Genomic DNA, 19,140 nt, shown 5'->3' with positions numbered 1-19,140 from the left:
AGGGGTATATGGAATTTTTCCTTTCCCTTCCTCCCTTCTTTAAATGGATTTCTTATAAATGTGTAAGCATGTTTCTGTTCCAAACCACATCAAAACATTCCCAAAATCTATTTTTTAAAAACTGAAATGTGGACAAGATGTGCATGTTGAAGGATAAAATACAAAAAGATGATGGTATGAAATTGTCAGTCAAAAGGACTGAAAGAAAAAAGGGAATCCAGAACAGAATTCATCTCATTTGCTTCAGCCAAATGAGATGGACATATCTATCTCAAAGCTTCAACAGTGTATGGTAACTTGAGTTATACCATCTATAACAGAAAATCATTTTTTAAGAAACACCCAGTTATGCAGATATTAATGTGCTTCAAGAACTTAGTGGTCACAATCTCTGGTGCTTTTATCCAGAAAATGAAAACGAGTGGCTGTTTAAATAAAAAGTTATTCACGAAGGCTTTGCTTTATTTCATTGGAGAATTAAAGGATAGTTTTCCATGATCATTACATATCAGTTCTGTCATTATACATTGCAAAAAGATAAAGCTTAGGTATATATGAACATGATATAAGCTGATCTACCAAGTCCAATTTGCAGCCTGCAAATATGGGCCACCAACCATTTCTGAGAAGCAAGCATAGACAACTAAAGGTATATTCTCTACCTATTCTGAGGACCGCTGAGGGTGTAATCTTGAACAACGTGATAGCTCAGGCTGTTAAGAAGCCTGTTATTAGAACACAGAGCCTGACTCAGCCTTCCATCCTTTATAAGGTAGGTAAAATGAGGACCCAGATTGTTGGGGGGGCAATAAGTTGACTTTGTAAAAAATATACAAATAGAATGAGACTATTGCCTTATACACTGTAAGCCGCCCTGAGTCTTCGGAGAAGGGTGGGATATAAATGTAAAAAACAAAACAAACAAAAAACTATGTTTCCCTGTTCAACAGCATTGCTTGTTGCCTTTTCAAACTGTGTTGCACAGTTTCCCTGCTGCCCATTTCTTCCTTTTAGGCAACCCTCTTTATTTTGAAACAGCCCCCTCCACTGTGATCCCTGGTCCCTATCCTTGAGCTGTTGAACTGAATGCTGTGGTCAGCAGAGACTTTCTGTGTCCATCAACAATTGTTGGTTTGATTTATTAGTTATACATACTTTTTCAAAAACACAATGCGATAAATACACAGAATGAAAATTTCAAAATGTGCACATATACATTAAAAGAAATCAGCTTTAAAATAAAAGTTATTTTCTTGCTTTTTCCCTAATTAACAACAGTTACTGTTACCAAGTAGCATAGGGAGATGACTAACTTGAAATGCAGCAGTGTAGGATTTTTTTGTTATTATTCATCCCACTGCTATACTATGGAAAGTTGAGAGTTATTCTCTCTCTCCCTTCCTTCCTTCCTTCCTTCCTTCCTTCCTTCCTTCCTTCCTTCCTTCCTTTCTTCCTTCTTTCTTTCTTTCTTTCCCTAGCTCCATATAATTTTTAAAAAAAAAGACTTGTTCATTTGAGATATTTAGGAGTTAGGGTGAAATCCTTCTATCTAAGTGATAAGAAAAATATAAGAAATATAAACTGCTTATAAAATGCATGTTCCCTCTATAACATTTTTAAAAAATATATATGTACAGTAAAACCCGCCAGAGAAAAGCAAGTGGTGAGCATTTCTTTCTTGACATGCAAAGTTGGACATACCACCAGGTGGGGGCTGCAGAAGAACAATCCAAACAGAATCTTTTTAATCCAATTTACAAGCCAGTCAGGGAGGAATATGTTAAAGTATGGAAGTGCCCTGGATTACTTTTTATCCTTAGAGCTGAGGAACCTTCAGACTCCATATTCTGCTATCAGTGACCCATCGGGAACCCCATATTAAAACAACATACATTATATGTGGCCAGAACTTGAAAACAACATTTAATACGGCAAAGTACTTGAGTAAAATGGTTCATCTGAGATCGGCATATGTGGGACTGATTGAGGTAGATTGTAGAGGTGATACTGAAATATAATATATCTTATTTTACTTTATTTATTAGATTATTGTATTTGATTCCAATTTCATTTTAAATTGTTTTTATAGGATTTTATTAATAGTTTGCATTTAGAATTCTGTATTTTGATATGGCCTATAGGATAATCAATAAACTAAACTAACAAATAGTCCTTGCAGTCCTTGCCTCTAGCCCTGCTGGTTTAGACTTCTGGAAAGCAGCTATAATAAGAGCAATTCCACTTTGAGTTTATTTATAACAGTAAAAAACAGTTATAGATATTATAAATACCTACATTAAATGTATGAAATTATCACTATTATTCCTTTTAACTGTATTGTTTTTGACATTGGTATGGAAGGGTACAGGATGTATTAAATTATTAGTAAGAAACATAAATGAGGTGAACTTAAAATTATATTATTTGTGAATTCTGTTATAGATGAATAATATCTTGAGAGGGGAAAATACTTATTATACAATCAGTTTATTCTTTTTAGAATGTCCAAAAATATACCAGAACAAAATAGCTTGCCAGATCATATCACTTTGATGCTTTTTCCACCTAATATGTTACCACTTTATTTATTGATCAGATTTGAGATGCTGATGCTAAACTTTAAAGAGTTTATATTCTTATAGCTGATGTTATTTGAAGCAGGGCTCTCCAACCTTGGCAACTTTAAGACTTGTAGACTTCAACTCCCAGAATTCCTCAGCCAGTTTTGCTGGCTGAGGAATTCTGGGAGTTGAAGTCTACAAGTCTTAAAGTTGCCAAGGTTGGAGAGCTCTGATCTGAAGGATTCTTTATCTTCCACTCTAGCTCTGAGATTGTGTTTATCCATCTTCAGCACAGTGGAATTCAAAAGGCAGGGCTTTTTCAGTCATGAAAGGAATTAGAAGTAAGTTCTGGGTCTAATGAACAGAGGCTTTAAAATGACTTCTAGCTACTGAGTCTATCCAATGCTTTTGAAGTCTGCAGGATCCAATCTGGGTCAGTCACCAGGGCCAGAGGTTTTGTCTTCTGAGCTTTCAGACTCATGTTGGACCCCATCTTCAAGGAACTTCTCTCTAGCCTGAAGTTCCCTGAAGATGGGCTCAAGCACGAGTCCGAAAGCTCAGAAAACAAAACCTCTGGCTCGGTGACTGACCCAGATTGGATCCTGCACACATTATCCTGGGACACGTATATTCGCCATTCTTTTGAAATCTGCTTTTCTTTCCTTCCTTAACAATTATACTCTCGATTGCTGGGCTTTTATTTTTTCTGTTCACATATATTTCAATTAATTTTTTAAAAAATATTTTTTATTTATTTATTTATTTTTGTCACAACAATATACACAAGCATCATACAAAATGAATATATAGTATATAAACATATATATGAGGAAATATAAGGAAGTATAAGCATATATATATAAGAAAAAAAAAACAATAGGACAGGAACGGTAGACACATTTGTGCTCTTATGCATGCCCCTTAAGATACAATATTTCATTGGATGTTTTTATATTTTTTGTTTAATGTACTTTATGATTTTTCTTTGGAGAATCCTCTGCTGTAAAAGTATATAAAGTTAAATTACAAAAATAAATACATTAATGTCTGTTATCTATTCTCTATGTGTATCCCCTACATAGGGGTATGGTAGAAGCAGTCTAAAAGAGAGAGAGAGAAAAAAAGAGATATCTCCTTATTACATACCAAATTGCCATCACTTTAAAGAAATGATTTATGGGTATTTTTGTGGGAGGGGGAAGAGTAACAGGATCCCCTGTCCCCTATTTCCCCCTCTTCCTCTGGATGAAGATGGGTGGGTTTTCAGGAGCCAAAACATCTTAGCACTTGCCATTTTTAGTCTGCATACTGGAATGATCAATGCATTGGCTCTGACTAAGCTTAGAATCTGAGGCTGCTGGTAAAAAGCAATGTGTGTTAGGTAAGATGGAGGGAGTAAATCCGGTAGCACTTGGCCAAATTCTAAAGTAGAGGCAAAAACACACATGGAAAGCCAAGCACTGGGATTTCAGTACAAAAATGATGTCATGACTGACTACAGTTCAAGTAAGTAATCTACTCATCTGTTCATAATTTTGAGGTAGGGCTGATGTAAAGTCTGCTTGCATGCCAGCAGTAATCAAGAGTGGGAACTACAAGCATTGAATCACTGGTGGTGATTAGCATTTTGGCATCAGCCTCAAGGGACACGAATTTCTTGAAATGGCAGCTTCCAGAAGTCTCTTATAAGCAGAAGTTTCTGGGCTCTTCAATAGTATCTAAGCAGCATGTTAAGTAGCCTTGGCAGTGTTGCCAGATTATCCATCTGGAATTGACCCAGCGCTTCCTAATATGCTTCAGAATCCATGTGGGGAAGGGAGAGGCCTTGCCTCTCCAGCTTCATCTGGCTTTGCTTGCGCGCGTGCACCCCCACCACATACACAGACTGCTTTTCTCCAAGAACCACACAAGTTACTTCACCTTAGAACAGCCTCCACCTTTTTCAATACAATATTTCATTTTCACAGATCAAGTATTGACAGGTTTTTCTGCATTTCTTCTGTCCAGCAGTTCACTTGTCGCTCAGTTTTATTTTGCCTTAAAGGCATTGAGGTCAAACACAACAACAACAACTTGCACTCCTTTTTCAGAGGCATTGCTAAGAGGAAAGTAGCACTCTGCTCCTTGGCTATGGAACTTGGAATGTTAAAGTTTTGGTTGGAGTAATAAAATAAGACTCATGCTGTATCAAACTTATATTAACATTTACTAATTTTTTTTAGTATTCTTACTAGGATGTGTTACTCAGCACAAGATGCCTTCTAGCTATCATACATTCTTGGGTGGTCCATTTTTCCTTTCTGGTTCTCTTCCTCTACATTTCCTTCATCTCAATTTCTTTTTTTCTTTCTTGTTGGCATGCATTCTCTCTGCACAGTAGCTTCCTATATCTATCCGGCACATTTTTTTTCTGTTGGTTTCCTCTTTTCCTCTTTCATACATACATTCAAATACATCTATGAAAAATATGAGGTTCAAGTAAAAATGAATAGTAAAAATAATCAGCGATAGATGTATACTCCATGGCTTAAGGCCGGGATATTTACGGGACCGCCTACTGCCACCATTAGCCTCTCACCGACCAGTGCGCTCTCACAGAGAGGGCCTCCTTCGGATACCGTCAGCTAAACAATGTTGGCTGGCAACCTCCAGGGGGAGGGCCTTCTCTGTGTGGGCTCCTACCCTCTGGAACGAGCTCCCTCAGGTCCTTCCGCCGCGAGCTGAAGACATTGCTGTTTCGAAGAGCAGGACTAGCGTGAACGTAGTTTTAAATTGGGGTTTTAAATCAGGGGTTTTAAACGGGGTTTTAAATTTGCATTTAAAAGTTTTAGGCCATCAATTGAATTAATTTTCTATTCTTTTTGCTGTTTTATATGTATTATATATTTTCGTTTGTTTTATTGGCTGTGAACCGCCCTGAGTCCTTCGGGAGATGGGCGGTATACAAATATAATAAATAATAATAATAATAATACTGCAGGATACAGAAATGAATCTGTACCCACATTTCATTGAATGGGAGCAAATATGGCTGTGCTGTGCGTTCACATTTAATTTAGAAGAAACTTAATAGTTCATTTTGCTTTTCTTCAAGAATGAATGTAAACTTACCAGGTGGCTTTTCAAATTTCTCATTCCAAAGATCTCTCATTATCATAAGATTACCAGATGCAAATAGGCAATTTCCTAAAATGATTAGAAAGTGAAGTTAGTGAATCCAGTGTCCTTTAAAAAGCTTCACAGTTGTTGTGAGCATGATGGCTTGATCCCTTCATCTCCTGCATTCAAATCCATGGGACACAGCTGTCCTGTAGTATTTTTGTAGGGTTCAGCTGTCCAGAGCTCATGTGGACAATCTCCCATTTTTTCTTATCCAGAGAGGTTCCAAGGAATTCAGCTACACATCCGTTCTTTAGTCATTGCCATGGTTGCCATCTCCACTCTTTCAGAAATGTGTTTAGTTAATCATTCTTCACTCAGAAGTCCAACACTGATACTCTTTCCTACATTGACATGAAAGTCTCTCTGAGCTAAAAATGAAGAGTGTTGTAATATAGGACAAGGAATGGCAGAACTTGCGGGTGGAGTGAAATGAGGGATCAGCCTAAAATGCCTATGTAGCCACAAACAATGTCCAACCCTCCTTGAGTGCTATTGACCTTTATCTAACTCTAATCACATGCTGACCATTAGTTGAGAAGATTCTTGAACATAAGCTTTTGGCAATAAATTAGCTTTATTGAACCTTCTTCTGTGAACCTGGTTTTTCACACCTGACACATAGTATGCCATTAAATGTGCATGCATTAAATACATTTTTAAAAATTATTGCATCATTACTACTTTTCTCCATTTTATTTTAGACCTTTTGCTGACATTTTTCCATTAACATTTGAAATCCCAATGATGTCACTTTTAACATTATTGGAACACAACTTTATTGGAATGCTACAAGATCATAATCCACAAAGGAGAGACAACTTAATGTCCATACAAAGTCTGAATAGAAACACACATACAATTCTGTAAGAGAAAGGCATTATGGACTTACACGGAAGTACTAGGCAGAATGGAAGGGGCATCACTTCACTGCTCTGCACATGACCTGGAAATCCACTCACTACAGGCACCTGTGAAAAGCTTCTGCACCCATTTGCAATAGTAAATGCAGCTCAGCTTGCATGGTACCCAATTACAATTGTAAAAGGGGTAAAACAAGGCTTATCCTGGCATCTTTCTTGTCCAGCTTTTATATATAGACATATATGCCCCCAAATTAACAAATAAATAACAATCCATTGTGTTTTATGCAAATGGCACCACTGTTTTGTCGGTAACTCTAGGTGGTTCTCTGCAAGATTATAAGAAAGCACATCTGGTTATAAATCAAGTAATAAATGTGGTGGCCTTTTCCAACTTAATGATGGCTCTTTCTTAGCTCAATAGAATGCAGACTCCACCAAACATTTAGTGGGAATTTAATCCCCGAAGCAATTGAATTATTTGCTGCAAAATCAATCATACAACTTCAATCTGGAACAAAATTGTTACATCATTTCTATGCAGAGTACAGTTTTAAATTTTGTAAAAATTCTGACCATTACAAAATCAGGACTTTTATGTTCTTTCTCTTGACATCTAGATGTGTCCCAAGTGCACCTTGAAATTAGAGTCCAGTCTTTTAAGAATAGAAGCCAAGGTCTGGCAAATGGTTTTATTTGCTTGGCTATGCCTTTACCCAATTTTAAGGGGACTGCTTCCATTCATAATGTCTGATAGGTATAAATCTACTTGCTGGAGAAACACCACAAGTAAATCGCTCTCCGGCCTTTCTCCAGAATGTTGTTACTTTCTGGTTTGAGAAAAGCCAAAAAGGTTGTTAAGCAGCAGTTTGAATATGTAGAAATCCAAAATGACCTCAGTCGAATTACAAGGATTTACCAATCCTTAAAAGATCACCAGAGACACTCTCCCACAAGAAATTTCCCAAAGAATATACCTGCAAAATAGGGGAGGTTAAATAAGTTGGACATGTTCTCATCCAATATGAGCATTATGTCAATAATGTTTGGACAAGTCTAATTTTATTATTATTATTTTTTTACACAAAATGACAGTATACACAGCAAACGAGATAACTATGCTGGATTTCGTATCACAGATCACTAGTCGAACACTTCCCAAGCGTTTAGGATGTTTATTATTATTATTAGAATATTATGGTTCTTTTCGCCTCTGTGCATATAGTCTATGACCATACTGTGACTATATTGTATTTTCTTCTAAATTACTTAGCTTCAAGCACTACTTTCAATTTTTAAGTCTTTTTATTATTGTTGTTGATCCTCCATCAATGGCACTCAGATTAGAATAAGTATGGATTCTGAATATATAATGCCCAGACAAATAAACTTTTCCATGGTGTTAGTTGACTACTTAAAAAATGTTTAATTCATAGAATCTGACCTCTACCAAACTTCAATGGCAGCCCAGAAACCATAGGATTGGACTCAACTACATGGGAGAAATGTTACATTAATTCATATTGTTTTGTCTTGTTTTATTTGATGTATTTATCGGAAACCCTAAAATGCTTCCATTCTACCTCAAAACACAGATGCTGTGATATGTTTCCAATGAATCAAATAAAACCAACTCTATGTCAGAAAATAAATAGAATGTAAAAATTTAAATACAAGAATTAAACACTGACATTACTAAAAAATTCTTTCACTAATACCTTGCATCACTCGAACTTTCCTAAGGATTCTCAGCATTGAATCAGGTCAATCCTGATTTAAGTCAATTAGGCTTGATGATCTAATTTGGATGTGAATAATTAGTGGTATGACAGATATGGAGAATTAGGCAACTGTCTCACAATAAACTGACACCAGCAATAAGACAATACAGCAAAGAAAATAAATAATTCTGGATACTTGGGAGACTACCCAGGATGCACAGAAAAATGAGCTACAAATACACACAAATGAGGAGGGGGGGAAGGAAAGGGACTCCCAACTACTTTTTGGGAATTTCTGCAGACACCAACTAATTTCTTCTGCTTGAAAGTGACTCCTATGGGCAACAGTTGAAAGAACTGGCTATGTTTATCTTAGAGAAGAGAAAATTAAGGGAAGTATTATAGTTAAACAAGAATATCTAAAGGATCCTATAAAAGATGGATTCAGCATATTGGACTAGGCTCAATTGGTTCCAAATCAAAGTGAAGGCAATTTTGGTTAAATATGAGGGGAAACTTCCTAATGCTGCTTGGCAGGGGAACAGATTGCCCTGGCTGACTCCTCTTTGCTGGAAGAATTCAAACAGAGCCTGTGCAGTCATTCACCAGTTATATGCTGGGTGCCAGCTTCCTATACTGAGCAAGAGACACACACTACCACAAATCCCTTCCAACTCTAGAATGTGGAGCTGGCTTCACCGTTAACATGACTGAGATTATCCTACAAAAATACAATGTTCCACTTACTAAGCTTCTTCATTACACCACAGAAATAAAATACATGTTATTGCTTTAATAGATTTAATATATATATCCATACTAACAACTAATTTGGAGGAAGGGTTTGAACATCTTCTTGATCCTAGATATTTTACTGAAACCAAATGACTTTATAGTCAAGTTTAGAATGCAAAGGACAGAGCAAAGTATAGCAATAGCAAAAGCATTTAGACTTATATGACTTCATAGCGCTTTACAGCACGAAGTAGTTTACAAAGTCAGCATATTGTCCCCAGAAATCTGAATCCTCATGTGTAATAATGAACTGCTATGGTCATAGCTGACAGATTAGAAGTAACTGTATAAGGATCCATCTTACTATCAAAACAATCTGGGAGGTTGGAGACAGTTGGAGAGCAAGTAAACTTCCAGACTCTGAGTCTGCTTTTTCAGTGAAAAAGCAACTCCATCCAAAATACTCACTTCCAGAGCTCTAACAGCAGCTCTGTCTTGTCTGGATTTAATTTTGGTCAAAGCTCTCAGCTACTTTCTTGGAGTTAAATGGTAAAGAGCAATAGAGCTGGACAGAACCAGCATATTGATGGCATTTTATTCCAAAACTTTGAATGACCTTATCCAGTGGTTTCATGTATAATCCTATGGAATATTACAGAGCTCTGGTCTAGGTGTCTTATATAAAAACTTTGTTCCCATAACCTCGCATTGTCAAGTCTGGCAGAAGATGGAAGAAAACATCAAAATCTTCACAAACACAAAAGACATTTAATAAAGTCCCGTTCCTCTTAGCAGTTTCCCCCTAGCTTATCCATAATGCCGATCAAAACAGTGTCAGTGCCATAGTCTGCTTAAAATTCAATAGCAATGTGTCCAGACAGCTAGCATCTTCCAGAGGTAGGAACTATAGCCTTGGCCAATGCTGTTTCTGGTATCACTGCTATGACAGTATTTCAATCCTGCAGTTGTCAGCAAGCTTCAACTCTTTCCATTATTTTCAGTATTATATTAAATGCAAGAACTTCCTCTGCTGTTGTAAACTAGCTTCATTCTTTTTCATCCTGTCACTCACACATTCCAAAGCAGGGGTTTCTCTAATCCTATCCAGATGAGTGGGGGATTCCAAGAGGAATCTATTTTTGTTCTTCAATATATTTTTTTTGAATGCTACTGTTGAGTTTGAGTTCATTCAGAGAAATCTCTTTGGTTGTTATGCAGATTCTGTTCCTCCACAATGTAAGAGCTATTAGGTTTTCATATACACTGCTTGATCTGTTTGTATGTAGCACAGATTTCAAGAGAAATGTTATTAATATTTAGGACTGTTTTTCAAACTAAAAGCAAACTTTGCATCACTTTCAGTAAAAATATGATTAGGGGTGAGCTTTGCAGAAATTTATCAAGATACAAATGCAATCGAGACAGATAGTAAAGTAGTATACAAATGATTTATTCATGGCTCCAAAGATATCAGTGGATTGATTTCATTCTGGATTGGTTTCAAGATTAAAGGATTTATTGTAATGTTATTCGATTGAGAGTCACTGTGAAATGAGGTGCAAATAAATTTAACAATTCAAATTTAATTTAATAAATAATAATAATTTATCTAATTCTAGTTGTAAACCTTTTAAAAATTACAAATATATTTACAGATGCAGGACTGCCACTGTTCTATATAAATTGTGTCCAAAGGACTTATATGCAAATACATGTGTCAGTCTCAGTTTTTTCATGTGAGATATTCAGCTAAGAGTGTACACATGGTAGTCAGTATACAAAACAGCTGTCATAAAGATGTCTCTGTACTGTATACTAGTATGGAAGAAATTCCTACTATACTTAAAGTTACTTTTGATTAGTCATTTACATAAACACACGATTGGGCCCGATTCCAAAACCTTGCAGCTGCTTGTATTGTGTCCTTGATAAACGATTCCTGCTTCCACAGTTACTTGTCATGGCAGGGACCAGGATGTCTGCGATTTGTGGGTACATCAAAAAGTCAAGGCAGGATCTCTCTCCTTTCTTCTGTATGTCCTATGATTCATGATGAGTTTTTCTTTTCAGATAGGGAGAGACTTCAATCACATGACTGTTGCTGTTGCTATCTTGAGTTTTTGGACTTTCATCTGCAGATCCTTGCTAGAAAAGATCCTGATGAAGAAGGCTATGCTGGTAATGGCCCTGCTTTTCTTACACTAATTCTGCTAATATAGCCTGAAACACGTACAAAGATTATGAACACATTTTCCTTTTTATTTCTTTGTAGATTCTGGGCAAAATATTTGAGAATCATACCTGTAAATCATTATTAACAGGGTATTCTTGCTGAATCCTTAGAACTGCTAAGTACCCAGGACAATTTAGTTAAAAGATGAAACACTGCACAGACTCCAAAATTTTTCCTCCCTACCTTGTTTACAAGGAAATAATACAATGGAATAAAGAGTGGGACAGCTATCATGCAAGGATGAGCTTTCATTCTTTTTGTACCTTTTTTGGTGTCAGTTCTTGACTCTTAGCAACTGCCTGGATATAGTTTTCTGGGCAAGGTTTTTAGTGGTTTACCATTGCTTCCTTGCTAGGGTTGAAAGAAAGTGACTGGTTCAGAGTCATTCAGCTCGCTTAGTGCAAAACTGGATTAGAACTCAAAGCCTCCTAGTTTCTAGCTTGATGCCTTAACCACTGGCCCAAATTGGCTCTCTGTTAATAAACATTGTACTTATTTTTTTTTTCTGAAAGCAGTTGGAAATGAGGAAATATATGTTTCTGCTTCCTTTCCTGAATTACCCAATTACCATTTAGAATAGAATAGAATAGAATAGAATAGAATAGAATAGAATAGAATAGAATAGAATAGAATAGAATAGAATAGAATTTATTGGCCAAGTGTGATTGGACACACAAGGAATTTGTCTTGATGCATATGCTCTCAGTGTACATAAAAGAAAAAAATACCTTCATCAAGGTATAACATTTACAACACAAATGATGGTCATAGGGTACAATTTAACCCTTAATGATAGCAACGAAAAGCTACAGTCATACAGCCATAAGTGGAAAGAGATTGGTGATGGAAACGATGAGAAGATTAATAGTAGTGTAGATTTAGTAAATAGTTTGACAGTGTTGAGGGAATTATTTGTTTAGCAGAGTGATGGCCTTCGGGTAAAAACTGTTCTTGTGTCTAGTTGTTCTGGTGTGCAGTGCTCAGCTTAGTAGTTTACTCATGTTCTTTCTAGGAGCTACAGTGATACTTTCATTACAACTAAATGGTCATAGAAACATACATATGTCTACCAGTGGCAGACAATTAGAGAAAATAAATTGACAGTTTGACCAGAAGGATTGACCTCATCCCTATCCATCAGCAGTTGTGTTCCTCATTGTCTAATTACAGAAACAAGCCACCATTTCTGCTTTGGGAAACAAATTTGTCATCTCAGAAATATATATTCCAAAAAACAAAATATCTGTTTGACAGTTATCTGGGAAACAATATAGTTTGACAAAGATCTGTCAGAGTAAAAGTTTGTACTAAAAGTAATAGAATAGAATCGAGAAATATAGAAACAGAAAACTGATGGCAGAAAAGGATCTAGTGGTCCATCAAGTATGCTCTTCACCCTTTTTTTGTTTTTTGTTTTCTTTTTTAAATTATTCATTTTTTAAATTAGTAGAGTTCTTTCTTGGTGACAGTAACACTAATGAAATTATATTAATGATCCTAGAAATCTTTTTTTTTCACTATAGAAAAATGGGAAATATAATAGAACTGTACAAAGACTCAAATTCAAAGGACAAACTGAAAGAAAAGACATGATTAAAAGCACACAGTGATTCTGTGGGTTACATAAAAGCCCAAATTTTTTTTAAAAAAGCATCTTGCTGCAGAATTTATTTATTTATTTATTTATTCAAATTTATATACCGCCCTATCTCCCGAAGGACTCAGGGCGGTTCACAGGCACATAAAACATTTATATACAATTAAAATAACTATTAAAAAACTTATTCTAATGCCAAATATTAAAAATATAAATATAAATCTTAAAACCAAATTTAAAACCCCTATAAATTTAAAATCTACGAATTTAAAATCTAAGCCAGTCCTGCACAGATGAATAAATGCGTCTTGAGCTCGTGACGGAAGGTTCAGAGGTCCGGAAGTTGACGGAGTCCTGGGGGGAGTTCGTTCCAGAGGGTGGGAGCCCCCACAGAGAAGGCCCTTTCCCTGGGTGTCGCCAGACGACACTGCCTAGCTGACGGCACCCTGAGGAGTCCCTCTCTGTGAGAGCGCACGGGTCGGTGAGAGGTATTTGGTAGCAGTAGGCGGTCCCGTAGATAACCCGGCCCTATGCCATGGAGCGCTTTAAAGGTGGTTACCAACACCTTGAAGCGCACCCGGAAGGCCACAGGTAGCCAGTGCAGTCTGCGCAGGATAGGTGTCATACGGGAGCCCCGAGGGGCTCCCTCTATAACCCGCGCAGCCGCATTCTGAACTAACTGCAGTCTCCGGATGCCCTTCAAGGGGAGCCCCATGTAGACAGCATTGCAGTAATCCAGGCGAGACATCACGAGGGCGTGAGTGACCGTGCATAGGGCATCCCGGTCTAGAAAGGGGCGCAACTGGCGCACCAGGCGAACCTGGTAAAAAGCTCTCCTGGAGACGGCCGTCAAATGATCTTCAAAAGACAGCCGTGCATCCAGGAGGACGCCCAAGTTGCGCACCCCTTCCATCGGGGCCAATGACTCCAATGACAGTATGGGTTATTCATTATATTTATATGGTACTATAGTATAGAAAATGCTTTCGAATCACTCTTCAACTTCTAGTGATTGTCTGGACAAGTACCTGCAATTTTCTTGGCAAGGTTTAAAACCAAGGTATCAAGGTTTGGTACCTTGCTTGTCATTGCTTTCTTCCAAGGGCAGAAAGAGAGGGAAACTGGCTCAAAGTCACCTACCTGGCTTTATGCCTAAAGCAGAACTAGATTTCCTGGTTTCTAGCCTGGTGCCTTCACCACTACACCAAATTGGTTTTATACAAGACTGACATATCCTTTATCATTCAACATCTGAAGAAAGAGGATTGTTGCAAGTTGGTGAACATTGGCAACAAGGTATGGAAGACACAACAAAAATCTTCAGAGCAATGAAATATTTGTTTCTTGGCTTGCTAATGAATACTGAAATCAGCAATCCACGACAATTGTGGAACCAAGTCAAGAATGCAACATTTGAAGATTTTCTACAAATCATGAGAAGCATCAATGATCCTAATATCATCATGAATGAGAGGCATCATGAACACACTCTTCTCTATGGCGCAGAGCTATGGTGGTGCAGTGGTTAGAATGCAGTACTGCAGGCTACTTCTGCTGACTACTTGCAATTTGGCAGTTTGAATCTCACCAGGCTCATGGCTGACTCAACCTTCCATCCTTCTGAAGTCAGTAAAATGAGGATCCAGATTGTTGGGGAAAATATGCTGACTCTGTAAACCACTTAGAGAGGGCTGTAAAAGCATTGTGAAGTAGTATATAAGTCTAAGCACTATTGCTATTTCTAAGACAGATGTGAGATATTCAGAAAAATTCTTGAAGAATATAACTTGCCAAAACCAACAAATGGTACAATTTATCAAAATAGTGGCTTTCTGGAATTATTGCATGAACTAAAATACAAAAGTAGTAGGAATTTGCACTACGCCATCAGCCCCTACTGAATAATGAACAAAGAGCAGTTTATGACTACGTGTGATTTCCATCAGTTTCTACCAGTTGTGAAAAGAGGAAATGATGTTGATGTGAAGAATTCATTGCTCAAAAAAAAAAAAAATCACACTTATGGCAAATCTTTGTCAAGTTTCAGTAGAAGAACATACAAATTGAGTGAAGGAAAAAGAATATATTCTGTGTTTCTACTGATTATTGAAAAAGGCAAAATTCAAAAAAATCAAATTGATAAAAGAGAATTACCTGAAGTTATGGTTCTGCCACCAAGAGCTATGAAAGCATTTATAGATTTCATCTATCCAACATTTGACAATCCTGCCAAACTGTTCTTAAAGAACTGTATCTTGGTTCCGCTCATTAAAATGATGAGAAAATCAGTTCCATGTGGATTAGATGCTTCCCTGCAGTGATGAAAGAATATGGCTCCTTCAATGCTGTCGGTGAAGGAGCTAATGCCACACCTTTTCCAACAGTATTCCTTGATTCAATTTATTTATTTATTTATTTATTATTCAAATTTGTATACCGCCCTATCTCCCGAAGGACTCAGGGCGGTTCACAGGCACATAAAACATTATATATACAATTAAAATAACTATTAAAAAACTTATTCTAATGCCAAATGTTAAAAATATAAATACAAATCTTAAAACCTATTTAAACCCCTATAAATTTAAAATCTAAGCCAGTCCTGCACAGATGAATAAATGTGTCCATTGATTGGAATCTGGATTGCTACCACATATATTGGAAATGAAGATAGGACCTCCCATCACTTTAATGAGAAACTTGGATCTTCCAAGACTTTGCAATGGAACACAGATGACTGTAGAACAATTCTACAAGAATCTCAGTGTCATAAAGATAAATATTGGTGCATTAAAAATGGCATTGTTATGGATCACTCAATTTATCAGAAGATAAAGATATCCATCTTCAATGGATACAATACCCAATACAGTCTTGCTTTGTTCCTACTATTCAAAAATGCAATCATAAACCGTGAAGAATGTGCTGATTTATTTGGAGAAACGGGTATTCCAGCATGGTCAGCTATATGTCAATTCAATCTGAGGAAAAAGAACTGAAATCATTAGAGCATTCTTTCTTGTTTAATAAAATGTTTTCTTCTGTAATTTTCCAACCAAAACAATAGCAATCCTCCCATGGTCATTCTGTTTCTCTGTTTAAGTAAGGAAATATATCTGAAAGGATGACCCAATGGATTTCGGGTTGTCTAGTGTTTCCCTAACTGCTCTCCTAAAATAGCTGTTTTATTACTACCTGAAAAGGCAAGCATTAAAGTGCAGTAACATTAAGTAAATGCTGTATTGAAAGCTTGCATGACTGGAAAGAAAAGCTGGACAGGAGTAAAAAGTTGAAGAAGTACTTGTCAAGTAGTTTCCCCCCTTCTTTTCAGTGGTTTTGTAAACAGGCCTCTCTCACTCACTCTTTACGAAGGATAGAGTGAAAGAGTTAACAGAGAGGTCATGTTGGTTTAAAAAATTATGGTTTACCTTACAAGCTGGGTTGCCTTAGGTCATGGTGATACAATTCCTTCCCCTTGTCCTATGAACTAGAAGTTCACAAAAAATTTACTAACACAAGAGAGGAAGGCTGCCAAGTCCCTAAGCAATACAGAACAGACTTACCTGTTTTTATACACTGTTTAACTAATTATTTTAAAAAGAAACAGCCAAGCTGAAACAACTGCCTTTTTCTTCACGAAGGAGTTTTCCCCACAGTCTTTTCCACTTTTTTTTTTTAAAAAACCTCTTCCAATGCTTGCTTTGGCATTTGGAAAGGCTTCCCGACACCTGACACCTCTTGAAAGTGTAGTTTGGCAAACAGAGACTGAGATCAGCTCCAAAAGGGCCCAGTGCTGGGGCTGCTTTGAAAACATCTGGGTGCCTCCGATGCCGACAAGAACCAGATGCCCTTCTGGACAAGCAGTCCTTTTTGTCCATCAGTCCCCTGCATTGCAATCATATCAAGAAAAGTACTTTAACATGATAGTCCTGTTCCTTTAAAACAGGTGTCTTGCACAAATGAAGAGCACTTCAATTGCTGGAAGGAAAGAGCTCCCTCAGAGGGATTTTCAAAAAATCTTCAAGAAATGGTTTTGCTTACAGAATCGACATCTGCAACTGGTTTATTCAAGCCCAAATGAATTAAGATGCTTCTGACAATTAAAATGAAAGCTTCCAAGAGTAACCAATAGTTTTCAATGGAATGGTCTACGATAATGTAGTTTACATGCCATGGAGTCCTGTTTCTGCCTCCCCAGTATGAATTTTCCAAGGCCAAATTCTGGGGCAATTTTCAGAAGCAGTATATAATGGAAGTCTTGGGAAAACAGATTTTGCACCATGGGTGGAACCCTTTCTAATGCAGAAAACTGTTTCATACATTGTCTCCTCGCATTCTCCTGCAGAACTGGAGAAATGTGCTTCAGCAAGCTTGAATAGTAGAAGTTACTAAGTTAGTAAACACCACAGGCTCTAGAGAAAGGTAATGAATGAGAATAATAAGATTTGAAAGTTTTCAAACTATTTACAGCTTTGTTTTCACTTTCTGTCAAAATTGTATAATTTGCTGTTCAGTCAAAGTAAAAAATAGAAGGAACACTTAGTTATAATCTGAGTTTCCAGTGGAAACATTATTATTATTAATTGTGGAACAGGGCAAACAACATTACTATAGTTCAGGGGTGTTAAACTGGCAGCTTGGGAGCTGGATGCGTCACGCATAGGCCACGCCCACCCTGGCTCTGCGAAGGCAAAAACGTTGCGATACGTCACGTGATTGAGTTTGACACCCATGCTATAATTAATGTAAATATGGTAGGGATGATAATGGACCCTCAATCAGATTCTCCTGATTGAACCTGGCAGTTCCATATTTATGGAATCATTTCCTGATTATAACCTCCTAGGGTAAAATCGAAGCAGAATCCCCAGAGTTTCAGGATATTTGTAAAGACAGGAGCTGAAACTGCTAAAAATTTGAAAGAGCAGATGAATTCTCACTCTCCCTCATTATTCTTGTACAATTATTCTTTCAAATTTTAATTTATATAAAATTTCATGAAAAAACAGATCCATCAAATGAAGTCTTTAATCTTCAGGGGCAAAGTTCCAAAGTGGCAAGAGATCTGTGTTGATACAATCTCTCCCTCTCCCTCCCTCCCTTCCCCCCTCTCTCTTTCTCTCTCTCTCACACATACACAATACATATATACTGTACACATAAATATACTTTATATATACAATATAATGTGTAGGTCTTTGGTTATTCAGGTTTTTTCCCACATAAAATTGGAAGTGTCTTGGTGACGTTTCGACGAAGTCTCATTTGTCATCTTCAGGCTGGTGTTTTCAGTTTCGTGCTTCTAGGAGCAATGTGTGATCGCAGCTGTTTCTTCCTTTTAATTGCTAGTGGGGGTTTGAACTGATTGGTTGGGAGCTTGGCTGTGTTCTGATTGGGTGGAGGTATGTTCTGATTGGTTGGGGGCTTGGCTGTGCTCTGATTGGATGTGGAGTTGGCTGTCGTCTGATTGGATGGGGGTGTGTTCTGTTTGGGTGGGGGCTTGGTTGTGCTCAGGTTAGTCTGAGTTGCAGGGGGATTTGAGTTGGTGAGCTGCATTGCTGTTGTTTGGCTTTGCGTTCTTGGTCGTGCCACATCTTCATGGTGGGTGTCAGTCTGCTGCATATATGGATTGGAGGGGTTTGAAATGGCTAATGATGCAGCTGCGGTCTGGCTTCTGGTCCGAGGTCGTGCTCCATCATCGGTGTATGTTTGAGTCTGCTTTCCACGTGGATGTGAGGTGGTGACATCCTGTGTGGCCCTCTTGAGTGTGAGCCACCGCGTCCTTCTATATAGAGACCTTCTAAAGAGTATATTAAACAAAACATTCTCCAAATGATTAGTATTAGTGGGAAGAATAGGATGATATGTCTCCTTTTTCATGCCCCAGAAATCCTAATCTATTTACAGGTTCAGAATCCTCCTCTGCTTTCAGGATTGCTTAGAAAAATTGAAAAATTAAGTGATTTGAAAGTTTTATATATTGTTTATTTATTCAATGTATAGAGCTGCCCATCTCAAACTAGCAACTTGTTTGGTGTGAAGAGATTTGAATCTACATTTTGTAGATTCAATTACAGGTATACAGAAACAAATAGCAGGTACAAATATCAGCATGGGACTCTTACTAAATTGGCCATAAAACACTTTTTGCATTAGAGTGGCTTTGATAACCGTTGGCCTGAAATTTAGTGCATAACATATTCCCAAGAGAGATAGAGAGATCTGAGACCTTCGGATGACATAGTAAGCCTTTGTTAAAGATAAATTTTCA

The sequence above is a fragment of the Ahaetulla prasina genome, chromosome 1 (genome assembly GCF_028640845.1).
Source record: "Ahaetulla prasina isolate Xishuangbanna chromosome 1, ASM2864084v1, whole genome shotgun sequence".
Taxonomy (NCBI): Eukaryota; Metazoa; Chordata; class Lepidosauria; order Squamata; family Colubridae; genus Ahaetulla; species Ahaetulla prasina.
The sequence above is the reverse complement of the archived record's forward strand: the minus strand, read 5'-3'. Positions refer to the sequence as shown.